Genomic DNA, 12,372 nt, shown 5'->3' with positions numbered 1-12,372 from the left:
GCAACCTCTGCCTGCCGGGTTCAAGCAATTCTCCTGCCTCAGCCTCCCGAGTAGCTGGGATGACAGGCGTCCACCACCACACCCAGCTAATTTTTGTATTTTAAGTAGAGACAAGGTTTCCATGTTGGCCAGGCTACTCTTGAACTCCTGACCTTAGGTGATCCGCCCACCTTGGTCTCCCAGAATGTTAGGATTACAGGCGTGAGCCACCATACCTGGCCACCTCAACATTTTATTACCATGTTTTATGTAAAGTCTGTTTTATCTAATATAAATATAGCTACTTCTGCTTACTTTTGGTTTCTGCTCATGTGGAATATATTTTTCCACCTCTTTACTTTGAGTCTATATGTGTCTTTATGGATAAAGGCACATGTCTTGTAGGCAGCATGTAGTCGGATTATATATTTTTATCAATTCTGCCAATCTGTACCTTTTAAGTGGAGTATTTATTCTATTTACATTCAAGGTTCCTATTGATATGTTGGGCTTTGTTCCAGTCATGTTGTTAATTGTTTTCAAATTATTTTTTACATTATTTCTTTCTTTTTCTTTGTCTTTTAGTCTTTGTATTTTGATGAGATTATGTTGTGTTACCATTTGATTACTTTTTCTTCCATATTTTTGTGATTGCTGTATATTTTTATATATTTTTCATGATCATTAATGTTGACCTTTTGTTTCCATGTTTTACACCCCTTTGAGCATGTAAGACCAGTCTTGTGTTTACAAATTCCCTTAGCATTTTCTTCTCTAGGAAACACTTTATTTCTTCTTCACTTATGAAGCTTATTGTGGCGGAATATAAAATTCTTGGCTGTTATTTTTCTTTTCTTTTAGCACTTTGAAAATGCCATCCCATTTTTTTCTAGTCTGTAAAGTTCCTGCTGAAAAGTCTACTGTTAGTCTGGTGGGGTTTCCTTTATAGGTGACTAGGCACATTTTTCTTGCTAATTGTAAAACTCTTTCACTTTGACCTTAGACATTCTGAATATAATTTGTCATGGTGAAGTCTTTTTTTCTGATGTATTTGTACTGGGGATATCTGGGACCCCTGTGTCTGGATATGTGGCTCTCTTGCTAGATTGAGTAATATTTCACCAATTCTTTCTTTAAATAGGTTTCCTAAACTTTTTGTTCTCTTTCCCCTCAGGAATACCAATAAGTTCAGTTGCTATATTTAGTCCCAGATGCCTCAAAGGCTTTGTTCACTTATTTTTTTTTTTAACTTTTCTCTGACTAGATTATTTTAAAAGTCTTATCTTCAAGTTCTAAGATACTTTCTTCTTCTTGATATAGTCTATTATTGAAGCTTTCAAGGGTAATTTGTGTTTCCTTCAATATTTTTTTTGATTTCCAGATTTTCTGCTTTTTGTTAAGATATCTGTCTCCTTGGTAAATTTCTATTTCATATCCTAAATTGATTTTCTGATTACTTTGTATAGGTTCTCTGACTTATTTTGCATCTAATTTAGCTTATTTAAAATTAATATTTTAAATTCTTTATCTGGCATTTTGAAGAATTTTGATTGGGACCTGTAGCTGAACAATTGTTGTGGTCTTTTGGTAGTGTCATCTTGCCTTACTTTGTATGTTTTATTTATCCTTCCATTGATATCTGCACCTCTGGCGTAACAATCATATGTTCCTTTTTTTTTTTTTTGAAATTGCTTTTGTAGGTAAGAAATTTTCCTGAAGATGTACGTATGTTGTTGATTGAGTAAGATACTTGGGCTTTGAATTTGAATGCCTGCCATAGTATGATCTTTGTATGACTTATTTGGCAGTACATAGAGTCTGTGGTATCTGTGACTTCTTCTGTGGCTTAGGGTACAGTTATTAGTTGACGTCGTGGTAAAGTTTTTCTCAGGACTTGGATACCAAGTGAGTCAGTCTTCAGGTCCCAGTGGGGGCAGAACTGGGATGAGTGTGCCTGTTTTTATGCCTCAGAGCAGCTTACACTGTCTCCAGTATTAGTGGGCTCTGGAGGGCTTATTCTTGGGCCTCCAAGTATCTTCCTTAGAAGCAAGTATTGGGAGCAATGCACCAGGTGTGTGGGTGTGTTCTCAGGACCTTGTGCAGCTGGTGTGGTGTGGGTGATGGCAGTGGCAGTGGTGGAGCATCCCACTGGGATGCAAGCAGTCAGTGTTGCTGTTCCTGGTAGCTACAATGGGTTGGATCAGCTAGTTCCCAGTCCCACAGCCACTCACAGCAGTGCAGCGGGTATTGTCCTAACTGTGCTAGAAGAGTTTGGTCTCTCCTGTCCCTCCCCTGGCTTGGTGGTGCTGCAGCCATGTTACCTCAAACTCAGATCAAGGGTGGTATGCAACCCTCCTTAAATGTTCAAAATGGTACCAGCTGTTGGGCTTATGACCAGAGAGGGAAGGACCCCTCTCCAGTGAGAAACATGGACAAGAAGCTGTGGGGAGTGTGAACCACTCCAGCCTCACAGCAACCCATTACACAGTAGTGGATATTTTTTCTAGATTTTCATACAAGGGACTGGTTTCCCTTACCCTCCTTGGCTGGGCAGGGGCTGCAGCTATGTCAGCCCAAACTCAGACTGCAGGTGGGGGCACAGCCCAGTGTATACTCTCAGAATTGTTCCTTGATTCTAAGACCACAGAGGGCAAGATTTCTCCCAGGCAAGCCACATAGACAAGAAGCCGTGGAGAGTACAGTCTCATTCTCAACAGCAGCCCACAGAAGGGTAGCAGGGATCCATTCCCCTAGTGGTGTGCGAGAGTGCCCTGTCTGCCCTCTCCCTTTTGGAGCAGAACAGCAGCAGTAGCCGTGTCGGTATTCCTTCAGTATTGGTGTCTGGGCTCTCAAAAGCCTCTGGCTGAGGCTTCTGTAAGCATGAATGCCTGTGGGATTTCATGTGGGTTCCCTTTCTGAAGCAGTGTCTCTGTGCAATCGTTACACAGCTCTGTATGTCAGGCCCAAGGCTGTGGTGGGTCCAAGATTTCTCCTGTAGCCAATATCATATAACCTGAGCCATGGGAGTTTCTCTTTTACTGTTATTCCATGTCCAGGAGAGACTCTTTTGGGTCTCAGTCAGTTCCTGGCAAGGCAAGCTGCCTGAACCCTCTCCTTGATTACTTTTAGTGTTTCCTTTCTCTTTTTTGGTGAATCCTAGTGTTCTGATGTGGTTTGGCTCTGTGCCCCCACCCAAATCGCATCTTGAACTGTGCTCCCATAAGCCCCACATGTTGTGGGAGGGACCCAGCGGAAGATAATTTGAATCATGCGGGCGGTTCCCCCCCATATTTTTCTTGTGGTGGTGAATACGTCTCACAAGATCTGATGGGTTTATCAGGGGTTTCTGCTTTTGTATTTTCCTCATTTTCTCTTGCTGCCACCATATAAGAACTGCCTTTTGCCTCCCGCCATTATTTTGAGGCCTCCTTAGCCATGTGGAACTGTAAGTTCAATTAAACCTCTTTTTCTTCCCAGTCTCAGTTATGTCTTTATGAGCAGCATGAAGACGGGCTAATACACTCTCCTAGTCAATCTCTTCCTGCAATAATAATGCTATTCTGCTTCTTCTACAATGAGGAGACATTTATTATCTGTGTCTAGACATCCATATCCTTAGGATTTTAAAAATAAAGCAGTTTGGTGGAAGGGTTTGCATTCATAATTTAGCAAGATAAGTGAATTTAAGGAGGAAAAAGTCCTGGGTGTACAGGGTATACTGTTAGATGTCAATATTGATATCTTTGTTATGATGAGAATTTTTAGGACCTAAGAAAAAATTAGGATGCTTAAAGATTAAGAAAGAATCAGAGTCTAACAAATTTTGGCGAAGAATTGACAGTCTTATAATAGTTCTTTATGAAGACTGCAGCCACTGATAGGATTAACTCTGGCTTCAGCATTCTTTTAGATTCCTTGTGAATCAACCAGGTCCTATAAATGTAACTGGAAAATTTAAGTAGAAAGAAAGCAAACTTTGAAATGAGATAATCATGACTTTGACATTTTCAGCTCTAAAGTGTAGCTTTACTTGTACTACAGTGGTAGTCTGCTTGGGCTGCCATTACAAAATAGCATGGACTTAGTGGCTTAAACAACAGAAATGTGTTTTTTTGTTTGTTTTGTTTTTTCTCACAGTTCTGGAGGCTGGAAGTCCTAAATCAGGGTGCCGGGACAGTGGGGCTGTAGTATGGACTCTCTTCCTGGCTTAGGGTTGGATGTACCTTTTTCTTTTGGTTTGTGGACAGCAGAGAGAGAGAGAGAGAGAGAGAGAGAAAGAAAGAAAGAAAGAGAGAAAAAGACTCTTCCTCTTCTTACAGGAGCACTGATCCTACCATGGGGGCCCTACCCTTATGACCTCACCTAAACCTACTTATCTCCCAAAGGCCCCATCTCCAAATACTATCACATTAGGGATTAGGGCTTCAACAATTCCGTCTATAGCAAGATGTTTCTAATGTGACCTTGGGTAAGTTACTTAATTTCTATGAGTTTTGTTTTTCTCCTTAATGGACCTGTCATAAGGTTCAATGTGTTTAACTAAATAGTTGGCAGATTGTGGGACCTCAGTAAGCATAACTTCCTTCCCACTTTCCTCTTCCTCTTCTCTTCCTGTTCTTACTACTGAGTTTGTCAGTGAAAGATGTCACATCACTGATTTCATCTTTCTGTTACTTGCATATAAGCTCAAACATGGAGCTTTAAACATTTTATTTCCTTGCTTAACTACCTCAATCCCTACTCTGGCCTTCACCTAGGACTCTCTGGCCTCTAGTATTCAACTATCCTGGCCAGTTAGGTAAGGAAATTTCTTTGTAATGAGACTGATTTCTAATCAGTTCACCAAAAAAGTGTCTATACGAGTGTTCCCAGTTTGGCACCTTTGATGGAAAAGGTGATTAATGTTATTGTAGAAGTAGTGGAAACTGCTCCAGCTGTTCCTGTTAACTTTAATTAAACTCCACACTACACAACTACAAGTTACACAACCTGTAGTTGTTGAGGTACTGAGAGCCCAGAGGCAAAAGCAAAGTTGGAGTGTTTTCTATTAAAGCAAATAGTGTTGGGCCTTGAATTGGCAATGACGGCACTAAGTACCTGTGTATTACCCACCAAAGTTGAAGGGGGCATTTCTTTGTATAGCAGTTGTTCCACTGGATGTCCGAAAGGTAGGAATGAAAGTATGCAAGTACTGTTGTTTGAACTACATTCTCAACCGAGCCAATATTGAAACTGTTAGTCCCAGTGTGATATGTATGTATGCTAGTGAATCAAAGTATTAGCAAATTCAAAAACAAAACCAGAGGTGGCTGTCACCTGGCCTCATGGGATGCTGCTTCATGCGGTATCAGTAAGGGTGACGGGTAAGCTGCCTGTATTCTCTAGAGGTAGTGTAGTAGCAGTGTCACTCAAGTTTAACTTTGGTGTGCTCTGTAAATATTTGTTGACTAAATGAATTACAATATAAGACATATTTGCCTGATGTATTTATATTATCCACTGGTGTCCATTGCTCTGGAGTACAGAGATGATATCTTATTTACCTTTATTCTCCCACTGGCAAATAAAATTTTTAAATGGTATGTATCTTAGACTGTTGTGCATTGGATATAAGTATGTATAGTAAACTGGACCTTCTCTTTGCAGAATTTTAGTAGAGTCATTTAAAATAAATAATTTAATAATCTATATTTCAGAATTCCTTCAATTAGTAACATATAATTTCCTGGAGTAAATAGACCCTGCCTTTCTTTTCAGTTAAGATTCTGATAGCCAGGGAATGGTAACCAGAATACTAGCTCTCCTTGCAGAATGTGTTATTGAAAGAAGCTGATTTGGGTTTGAGAAAAATCTACCAAGCAAACGAAAACAGAAAAAAAGTAGGGGTTGCAGTCCTAATTTTAGACAAAACAGATGCTAAACCAAAAAAAAAGCTAAAAAAGACAAAGAGTGTCATTACTTAGTAGTAAAAGTTTAATTCGAGAAGAAGACCTAACCATCCTAAATATATATGCACCCAACACGTATTCTTAAAGCAAGTTCTTACAGACCTTGCTTTATGGATACGTGTTGGGTGCATATATATTTATGGAACACAAGATTCATAAAGCAAGTTCTGAGAGACTTTCAAAGAGATTTAAACTCCCACACAGTAATAGTGGGAGACATATTTCATGTTATGACCAATATACACGAAATTTCAGACCTAAGTTTTTTATCATTATTACTATCTTTTTTTTTTTTTTTTTTGAGATGGAGTCTCGCCCTGTCTCCCAGGCTGGAGTGCAATGGCACGATCTCAACTCACTGCAACCCCCACCTCCCAGGTTCAAGTGATTCTCCTGACTCAGCCTCCTGAGTATCTGGGATTACAGGCATGCACCACCATGTCTGGTTAATTTTTGTATTTTTAGAAGAGATGTGGTTTTGCCATGTTGTCAGGCTGGTCTTGAACTCCTGGCCTTGAGCAATCCACCCACCTCAGCCTTCCAAAGTGCTGGGATTACAGGTGTGAGCCACCGTGCCTGGTGCAAAGGTAAAATTATATCATTGATACAAAAATATATACCTTGTAAATCCAAAGATCTGCTATAGCATAGAGCTACAACAGTTTGCCTATTATCCACAAGAAGAACCTCTAAGTACACCACAACACTCATAAGCCTATGGGCATCAATTTTGTGTCAGGTTGTCTTATAGATTTATTACAAAAGCATTTTTTTTCTCTGCCTCATGTTGCCTGGCTCTACTCTTTGCCCAGTCATATTTGAACATGTCCCAATTGCCTCTATAAAATATACATTTTAAAATTTCTATTTTGACATTTTTGTGCTATTTGGTTTTGTTAGTCAACTCCTATTTTTTACCAGCTTTGTTGAAGTCTAATTGATATACAAATAACTGCACATATTCAATGAGTACAATTTGAGGAGTTTGTGTACATGCAAATACCTTTAATACTATCATCAAAATCAAAATAATAGACATATCTAACACCTGCCAAATTTCCTTTGTGTCCCTTTCTGTTACTTTTTGTTTGTTTTGGCAGTACTAACACTTAACACAAAATCTATCCTCTTAAATTTTGAAGTGCACAGTACTATTTTGTTAACTATAGGTGCTACATTGTACAGCAGATCTCTAGAATTTATTCATCTGGCATAATAGAATCTTTCTACCAATGGAAAAACAACTTTCCATTTCCCCTATACCACCTCCCACCCCTGGAAACCACAATTGTATTCTCTGTTTCCATGATTTTGACTGTTTTAGACACATTCTGTAAGTGGAATCATGCAGTATTTGTCCTTCTGTGATCAGATTATTTCACTTAACATAATGTCCTTTAGGTTCATATATGTTATTGCATATGATGGAATTTCTTTCTTTTTCAAGGCTGAATAGTATCCCATTGTATGTATATACCACACTTTAAAATCTTCATCTGTCAACGGAAACTTCGCTTGTTTCCATACCTTGTCTATTGTGAGTAAGGCTATAATGAATATGGGAGTTCAGCTATCTCTTCAAAGTTCTGATTTCAGTTCTTTCAGTATATGTGTTAAAGTGCTGTATTAGTTTACTAGAGCTGCCATTACAAGAGTATCACGGACTGAGTAGATTAAACTGAAATTTATTTTCTCACAGTTCTGGAAGCTAGAAATCCAAGATCAAGGTGTCAGCAGGTTTGGTTTCTCCTGAGACTTCTTTTCTTGGCTTGTTGATGGCCAGCTTATCTTCTTCCTTTGTCTCCACATGGTCTTTCCTCTGTGTGTGTCTATGAGTCACAGACTCCTCATAAGAATACAAGTCATACTGGATTAGGGCCCACCGTAGTGACTTCATCTAATGTCAATTGTTTCTTTAAATTTCTATATCCAAATACAGTCACATTCTGAGGGACTAGGGATTAAGACTTCAACATACAAATTTGAAGGAAGGAGACATAATTCAGTCCATAACAACTACTGTGATACAAATGTACATAGAGCATTCCAGGTTAGTTGAAATTAAATGGAGTTTACAGGTTAGGTTTTTGGGTTAGTCGATATTAAATGGAATCCTAGAAAATGAAAAGGAGTTAGCTAAAAGATAACAATAGGGAGTAGCTGGGAAAGTAGAAAGGGCATATTAGGTAGAAGTAATAGCATATACACTGATTCTTTCAGAATGCTATCAGTAATGCATTATAAAGATAAAAAGTACGTGTGGCTATTTAGTGAACAGTTGGATAAACAGGTCTGGATATATTTTCTTTTCTTGTTTCTCTTCCTACCCTTTACACCCTTTAATTTTCTGAATAAAACTGCAATCTTAAAATTACAATTCTAGATTCATCTCACTCACACTAGTAGTTCCAGTTATTTCAACTGTACTAGTAATGTCTATTTTTCTAGAGCTATCTCAAACGTCTCCATTGACTTCCCAGCCATTTAGTAAGCTGCCATCTAGCTGTCAGTTTTTGAATGTCCCAAGGATACCCCAAAGTGAAAACTAAAAATTTCAATTTCAAAAGTCTCTCTCTCTCTGTTTCTCTCTCTCTCTGTCTCCCCAAACCTGCTTCTTCTTGAGAATTCATTTTCTTATCAATGGTACCCCCATTTACTGAATAACTTAAACCATACTCAGGTATGGTTCTGGACTATTTATTTTTCCACACTCATCTCAAGTCAATCATTAAATCTTATGGGTTCTACTTATGGTTTAAAATCTATCTCTACCACACCATCCCGACATTTTGCTGAATAGTTGACTACTGGTTCCAGCAGTGATCTGATTTGGATTGATTGAGATCATGTATTCCACCAAGGCACATGGATAAAGAGTTCTGGACTCTGAATGAGTATATGATTATGATATTAATTTTTTCTCCAAATTCCTGATTTAATAAGGACCTGTTTATTTTGAGGAAAAAAGGTCCCAAATATCGGGCTGTTCACAAAAATATCCCACAGTATCAACTTTAGAGAACAAATCTTAAAACAGTAATGCTGATTACTTTTCTAAAAAATTACATTTGACATGCCAACTCTCATTCACAAAAACACATTGTTACATTTGTGTTGAACTGCCTCACACAGCAAACTTATGTGAGAATATAACATATATACTTTTAACTCAAGGATGGTTTCCGGTGCTACTCAAATAAAGGAGATTGACTCTGCAGTTAGGGAAGCAACTACTGAATTTATGTATGAATGAAAAGAACGGTACTCAATGCATAACAGAGATTATTTTGGAGACAGTTGATGATAACCATACATTCTTTTTATTGTTAAGTCATAAATAGGATTAAAATTTAAAATCCTATTTTTAAAATTTAAAAATAGGATTAAAAATTAAAAGCATAAATTACAAGGTAAGACTACAAAACTACAAAGAGCATCAAAGGAAGTGAAATGGGACTAGGCACAGGGCAATATTAATTAGTGGGAAGGGCAAGGATGTTGAGAACAGTGGGCATGCTCTGAAGGTACTAGGGGAGAGAATCCGGTGAAAGAGCTGATCTTACAAGCACCTAGGTAAAGAAATAACTGGATAATATTTCTAAACCCCACAATATGCTTCAGAGTCATCCTGGCCATTGGCGTTGTCTTTGTCATCTTCTCCGTCATCTTCTTCCTCAGCCTCTTGTTCATCATCCTTGATTAACTCTAGCTGGTCATCCCCCATCTTCATTATCATCATCATCCAACAGGTCCCCCTCAACAGAGTCATCTGCATCCCCCTGAGACTCCATCTTCACATTAGTCTTATCTTGCTTCAATGATCTGCTGCTCTGCTCCTCTTCTGACTTATCATTCTTCATCTCTACTGCTGGTTTGCTCTGTTCCTTTTCAATTTTTTTTTTCATGTTTTTCAATAGACAATACACATTTTGTTTTATCTGGGTCAATTCCTTCTTCACAGCCTAAACGTCACCTCTGTTCAACTTTCCAGACTTGGGAGATCCCCTTGTCCACACAGAATTAAAGCCACTTTTGCCCCTTTGTGAGGTGTTTTCTAATGCACTCTGGCCTTTTGAGGACAAACAGCCCGAGCAATGGGAAGAGGAGGAGGAACACGTGCTAGGTAACTGTACATCCTATCATCATAATCCCGTTGAAAGTCATAGTCCATGTCAAAAGAGGAGCCATACATCTCTGCTGCAGTTTATTTTACACCCGCTTTTCCTCACTTTGCTTTTGGCTCTGCAGCCAGATTAATATTAAAGCCTGCCATTCTCCCCTGCCACAGCAGCCCGGGTGTCTCTCATTAACATACTGAACAAAGGCAAAGCCCTTATGAACAGAGCAACCCACAATTTTGTCATACTACAAAAAGATTGCCTCCACTTCAGACTTCTTGACCTCAAGAGTTCTGAGATTCTCAATAAACACACAGGAATTTATGGAATGAGGATCTCTCTTGTTGGTAACATTGCTAGCCATTGTGTTTGTAAGGTTTCTCCCAAAGCCAAAACTAGGATGGGGGAAGGAGAAGAGATTTGATTCTGAGTCTCCTACTCCCAGGTTCTATGTGGAGAAGGCTACTACGGCTCGTGGTTGGCAGTGCAGCCACAACCTCTCAGTCTTTGTTGCATCACAAAATGGCCAAAACTTAATTATTATTTATGATTACAATTTACGAAATGCACATGATGTGAATATTATCTCATAGTTGAATATCACCTCTATTTTGAAGAAGGTACTGAAGCCTAGATATGTTAAATAATTTGCCCAAAGTCACATAGCTAGAAAAGCAAAGCTGGAACTTAAAGTCAAATCATCCTGGTTTTGAAGCTCATGCTCTATTCACTAATCAAGACATCTACCATAATTAATTATCACTACATATGAAATATTCCCAATGGGGAAACAATTTTATGCCAATGGAAAAACTAAGTTTCTTCGAATTTTAATAGTAGAGTATATTATTGTAATTCTAGAAAAGCAGTATTTTTTTTTCTAAACTAAGCCATGTTTATTATATCTATGCTACAGAAATTTGCCATCTTAAATTTAGCCAGTGAGGCACCATGAAGAATATAATTTACAATATTGATAATTTCTTGATAAATGTATGTGTTCAAATGCCTTAAAATTGGAAATTAGTTTTTCCATGGTGGAGGAATAAAATGGTCTATAATGTACATAGATGAGGAATAGCAGTTCACAGCCAAGGATCCCCAATTTTATTAAGAATAATCTCCCCTTAAATTAATCTTTCAAAAATTAATAATCGAAGCTATTTATTGCAGAAATATATTTAGGACAACTTCCATTTATTGTAATTAAAGTGATGTATTATCTTTCTAGTTTATTTGGCTGAGGATTTACTTGAAATTGAGGACAAATTGAAAATATGATTTACCAATATGTATGCTATTACAACATACTTTGTATTCTGAGGCTTAGAAAAAGTATATAAACTTTTTCAAATATCAGTGTTAAAAGAACCCTTGTTATACTACATATTTAACATTTGGGTTATTTAAAGCAGTGCAAGGTGTGGGAATTCATTCTAAAGCCAGTTATAAGTAGTATAGGGATGGTCTGAGCAAGTTAATCATCATCATTTATGAGAGAATCAGTGAAGGACTAGATTCCATGAAGCACATTTTTCTATGTGAGTCACTTATCAACTTGTAGAAGCAAAGTCAGAGATGTTTATCGCTCTGTGTATACTTCATGATTATAGAAATCAAGTTTTGTTGTTGTTTTGATAAAAAGGTGAAGTTTCTGTGAACACCGAGCTTGAAATTGGATGATGCTACTTGTTAGCTAAAGGAGCTTAGGGAAAGCCTTACCTTTCTCAAATTGAGGCTCAGTCTTCTCACCCGTAAAGTGCGGACAATAATAAACTTTCTTGAAGGCTTACTTGACAGTAAAATGATATAATGTACATAAACTGCTGAGCAGAGTATTTGACACATTTGAATTGCTCAAAAAGAGTAGGTCCTGCCTGTTGTAGTCACCGATATTTATCTACTCGCTAGCCATCCCTCTTCTTCCTTCCTAACAGAATCACAAGTTTGGTCAAGTGCCACGTGCCCAGCCATGGAGGATGAATTGTGATTGGTCTAAGCCAGTGTTACTCCATAGGAACTGTATTGGGATTTAGGGGTGGAGTTATTCTTCCTTGTGTGGGTCTACTTCTAGTATTATAGAATGTTGCACATCCCTGGCACATAGTTGGCACCTGGGCAATATGTGCAGAGTCAATTAATATTTCTTTTGATACTTTGCAGTAAAAAGATCAGATTAGAAGTAACCTGTCTTGCAATCCTGAAGGAAAAGCCAAAGCTGAGAGATTTGAGATGCTGACACAACATCCTAATATAACCACTAAACTCAACCTGGAACTATGGAGCTCCAGACTTATGAAGTGAGATACTTTAGTGTCTTTATTATT

The 12,372-nt window shown here is 38.1% G+C and overlaps 1 pseudogene; it reads right to left on the bottom strand.

The window, feature by feature from the left end:
- Positions 1 to 9,525: 9,525 nt before the first annotated feature.
- On the bottom strand, positions 9,526 to 10,412 carry LOC100936729 (heterogeneous nuclear ribonucleoproteins C1/C2-like; annotated as a pseudogene).
- Positions 10,413 to 12,372: the final 1,960 nt, after the last annotated feature.

This window comes from Pongo abelii, chromosome X (assembly GCF_028885655.2).
Source record: "Pongo abelii isolate AG06213 chromosome X, NHGRI_mPonAbe1-v2.0_pri, whole genome shotgun sequence".
NCBI lineage: Eukaryota > Metazoa > Chordata > Mammalia > Primates > Hominidae > Pongo > Pongo abelii.
Note: the sequence above shows the minus strand (reverse complement) of the source record. Positions and strands in the feature narration are given on the sequence as shown.